Source organism: Polypterus senegalus, chromosome 4 (assembly GCF_016835505.1).
Source record: "Polypterus senegalus isolate Bchr_013 chromosome 4, ASM1683550v1, whole genome shotgun sequence".
NCBI lineage: Eukaryota > Metazoa > Chordata > Cladistia > Polypteriformes > Polypteridae > Polypterus > Polypterus senegalus.
The window spans coordinates 242,937,951-242,942,598 of NC_053157.1; the positions used below are offsets into that span (position 1 = coordinate 242,937,951).

The 4,648-nt window shown below is 41.7% G+C and overlaps 1 protein-coding gene across 1 annotated transcript in view; it reads right to left on the reverse strand.

Annotated features, from left to right (window-relative positions):
- LOC120528368 (tigger transposable element-derived protein 1-like) overlaps positions 1-4,648 on the reverse strand; it is an 86,025-nt gene that overhangs the window by 33,267 nt on the left and 48,110 nt on the right. The gene's annotated exons all lie outside the window — the stretch shown is intronic.

The window sequence follows — 4,648 nt, forward strand, 5'->3', positions numbered from 1 at the left end:
CCTCTTTCACCTAAGGCCGATGCCGGTATTACCATTGATCATGCTTAATTAGTTAAGCGGGTGCTATTATTCCAATCCAATACTCCCCTGTGAATTCTCCTATTCTTCCAGTTAGATAATCAGATGGCTCCTGGCGGTTCGTTCAGGACCGCCGTAGAGTCAATGCTCCTCTACACCCTAGAACTCCTATAGTCCCGAATCCTTCCACCATTCTCTCTGCAGTCCTGTCCACTGCTATGTGGTTTTCTGTTATCGATCTCACAAATGCTTTCTTTTCTATTCCTGTTCACCTTGAATCCCAGTTCTGGTTTGCATTCACTTTTAAAGGGAAGCACTGGACCTGAACTGTGATGCCACAGGGATATATAGAGGCTCCCTGTTTGTGTGTGTGTGTGTGTGTGCATGTAGGTAATTATTAATAAAAAATTGGAAGGCTTTTGGCCAAAGGGTGGTCGTGTGCTAGTGCAGTATGTAGATGATTTGTTGTTATGCTCGGAGGCTCAGGAACAACGCGAAGAAGACACAAAGGCTTTGTTGGTCTTCCTAGTGGAAAACGGGCACAAGTTATTCCGGAAAACGTTGCAACTGGTTGAAATAAAAATGAAATACCTGGGTCATGATTTAACTGCAGGAGAATGTGCACGTTCTAATGATAGGATCGAGGCTATTAAAATGTACCTTGTTTTATTACAAGGTGGCAAGTTACTGTATGTCTGCCCTTGTAATGTTGGGGTACTTCCAGCAATGGGTTCAAGATTTTGCTGAAAGAGCACAGCCACTCCAAGATTTAGCAACCTCTCCTAATTTGGCTTTTACTGATAAAATTTCATGGACGTAGCAGGCTGAGAAGGCTTTTACTGTTATAAAATAACACTCATGTTAGGACTTCCAGACTACTCTCATCCTTTCAGTCTGTTCATGGAGGAGAAGAGGGGTATTTGACTGCAGTACTAACTCAACAACAGAGATAGACAAATACAGTCACGTACTATTCTAAGGAACTGGATCCAGTGGTCGCTACAATCCTGGCCTGTTTGAAAGCAGCTGCTGTAACAACAGAGGTCATATTAGCGCTCAGATGTTCTTCTCATGAGTCCACTAACTGCTAAGGTACAACATGCTGTACTTTCCATCTTAGTACAGGCAAGAATATCTCATTTGACAGCCGCGCTTGTGGTAGTGAAGTGTCAAACTCACACGGGGAAAACAAATCCAGTAAGTGAGGGAAATGTGCAAGCAGACATGTGGGCAAAAAAGCCGCCTGGGATCCTACTTCACCACTAACCTTTTTATTCCTACAACGGGAGGAGGAATGAGAATCATCCAAGGATGCAGTTTCATCTTTACAAACTGTAGCAACAGAAAAGGAGATAAAGACGTGGCAGAAAGAGGGTGCAGAAAAAGACCTGAAAGGGATCCATCCATTAACTAAAATCCTTTTCTCCCAAAAACTTCCTTTCCAAGAGGAGAACTCTGGGAAATCGAAATTGATTTAGAAGCCAATCATCACCATCATCATCTATAAATACGAGGTGCTCTCCTCTAATTCTTTTATTTGTGATGGCTTTTAACAACACTAAAGTAGCTATGGTATTTGGAATAGTTTGGCCATTCCGTTCACCATTCTATTGTTACAGAATCATTACAATCTAATGAGTGAAATCTGTCAATGATATACATTTGATTTTGGTGTATTTGACACATCCTGCGACATTGTTGTGAATCTGAAAAAGGGAGAGCACACAGAAACAGTGGCACTGCTTTGACACTGGGTGCTGATAGCAGAAGAGTGTGTATGCACGGGGGGAGGCTGCAGTGAAAATATGCATAGCTTATAGGCAAGTTTAGATTTAATACGTCTCAGTGAGTGTGGAAATGGGCATACGCAACATTTTTGTGCACATGCAACGTTTATATATGAGGCCCCTGGACATTGGTCAAAATTGATAAATATACACAAGCCAGGTCTGCAATAGAAATAAAATCTTCTTCTTCATTCTGGCTGCTCCCGTTAGGGTTACCCACAGAAGATCATCTTGTTCCATATCTTCCTGTCCTCTTCATCTTGCTCTATTACCCCCGTAACCTGTATAAGCTCTCTGAGCACATTTGTAAACCTTTTCTTAGGACTTCCTCTTCTCTAATTACCTGGAAGTGTTATCTTTAGCATTCTTCTACCAATATACTCAGCACCTCACCTCTGCACATGTCCAAACCAACGCAATCTCGCCTCTCTGACTTTGTCTCCCAACTGTCCAACTTGAGCTGACTCTTTAATGTCCTCATTTTTAATCCCCCAACTTCATCACACCCAATGCAAATCTTAGCATCTTTAACTCTGCCACCTTCAGCTCTGTCTCCTGCTTTCTGTTCAGTGCCACCGTCTCCTGCCCATATAACATAGCTGGTCTCACTACCATCCTGTAGACCTTCCCTTTCACTCTTGCTGAAACATGATCTAAATCAGGCTGGAGGCACTGGCTGCAGGTTTTCTAGCGAGGCAACACATCACAGCAATACAGTCAAGAAGAATAAAGCTATAAAATGGCAACAGGCCACACTTAGAATTTAGCAATAAAAACAGTTTATTAATTGTCAATTCATTATTAACACCAAGTGCTCAAGTATTAATAATCTGTAATGTACAAGGCCTCCAAGAACTCAAAGCAAAGAAACAGAAAAAACATTTAAAGCAAAACAAAATGTTACGAACGTTCACATCATAACAGGCCTGGCTCATATTTGATTAACTCTGCTGGCTATCAGATGAAACGTAGAAAGCAAGCTGATGAAATGTTGGCTAACAGGAGCGCCGCAGAACAATCTCACCACTCAGGTGAGTCCTTCTGAATGAAGACAGACCAGGGAGGGCAGCTGGCTTTGTTCACATATTACAAGTCTGTCCTTCTCAGAGTGCCATCCACTTTGTGCTCCAGTCCCAAACTCCAAATGTGCTATGGGGCGCAGTGGGGTTGCCAATCTGGAAGTGGCACTCTATACAGGGCTGATGAATGGTGCCATAAAAATCAACAAAAGTGATTGATCACAAATGGCACATTACATGTTTGTATGATCTTTGTGATGACATTACAGTTTCAGAACATGCTAACCGATAAATAACAGACTTATTCAGTGCATGGTCACAGATTTGAAATTAAAAACACATGAACTCTGAAGTCTCAATGCCACGGCTGTCCTCAACAGTCCACTCAGGAGTGACTGACAGTTCTTTCCACCAATCAGCTTTCTTCTTTTGTTTTCAGTTGGTACCTGCCTTTTCTGTGCTGTCCTTTCTGATTTTATCCTCATCACCTCTGCCACTGAGTGTATTTCATCGATGTCACCTCTTCATTTTATGATTTCCACTTTTTATATGTTTCTGCCTTATTGCATTTCATGGCCAATGTACCCTTTTTAGAGAAGTCCTTGTAAGAGTCAAGCTTTACTCACACATTTGAGAACATCAATGACATGAAATGTAAAAAGAGTGTGGCCAAAAAATGAAACATAAACTTACAACAGAATACAGTACAGAAAGTCCAAGCAGAGTGAACCAACAGAGTAGTGAGGGGGTCAAATTTGACCTTCAGTGGTGGGGGTACAGAAGGGGTCAGTTCTGCTTTTTGAAGTTTTCTTTCAAGTAAATGAAGCCGAAGCTTTGTGTAGCTGACATTCTCAGAGCAGAGCTTTCTAATCGTCCATTCTGCTGTTGGAGTTTATTGGAGCTCCTGTGGCATCCAGCTTGAAGCCTCGACATGAAGAAACGTTGTCTTGGGTATCGATATGAAGAAGGTGCTGAACTTTCGTTTTAGTCTCCTGTCCTCCTCGAATGTCCCTCCCCAGTATCTCATTGGACAGCATTGGCTATCAGCTGACGTCGCTAAATGACTTCTTCATTATCAGGGTTAAGAACGGCTGTCTGCACTCAGCCCAGGCGTCATCCATCAGATGACATCCTAGAGATGATACAAGTACATTGCTACTCAGATGAGGCCCCATCTCCAAAGGTCCGAAACAAAAAATATTCCTCTTGTTGTCAGTGCTACCTCCTGGTAGTTGGCACTGCACCGTGGATTGGATTTGACTTCTCCATATTTTCATTATTACATTGAACTTTTTTAGTTGTGTTCTGTGATTGAAGTTGTTATCACCGCACAGTACTGTTGCTACCTCATTCTGTTGTCTGGTGTTTGTATTTTTCACCATCTTATGTCACAGCACTGGTGCAGAGATGATCAGTTCCTGTATGGCTGACGTACTTCCAGTACAGTTTCTGAGTCCTTCATGAAATCTTACGTGTTGCTGATGATGGCTGATAAAGGAGGACCACTTTCAACATTCAGAACAGCTAAGAGGCTTATCACAAGTAAGCCAGTCATTTATGACTATAAAGACCACTGCTGCCTGAAAAGCGTTAACCACATTTAGGACAACAATGAGGTTTTTTCTTGCACCTATAAGTTGTTGAAGAAGATTTTTGCTGTTTGTGAAATATGTGTTGTATTCCAGTGTGAATTCATATGTGATTTTAAGGTTACCTTACATCTAGAATCCGTTTGCCACTTTCAGTGTTTCCTCCACTACTCTTATGTAGTTGTTAACTACTTTAAACTAGAGTCCTTTACATTATTCAGAAGACTTTTCTTCA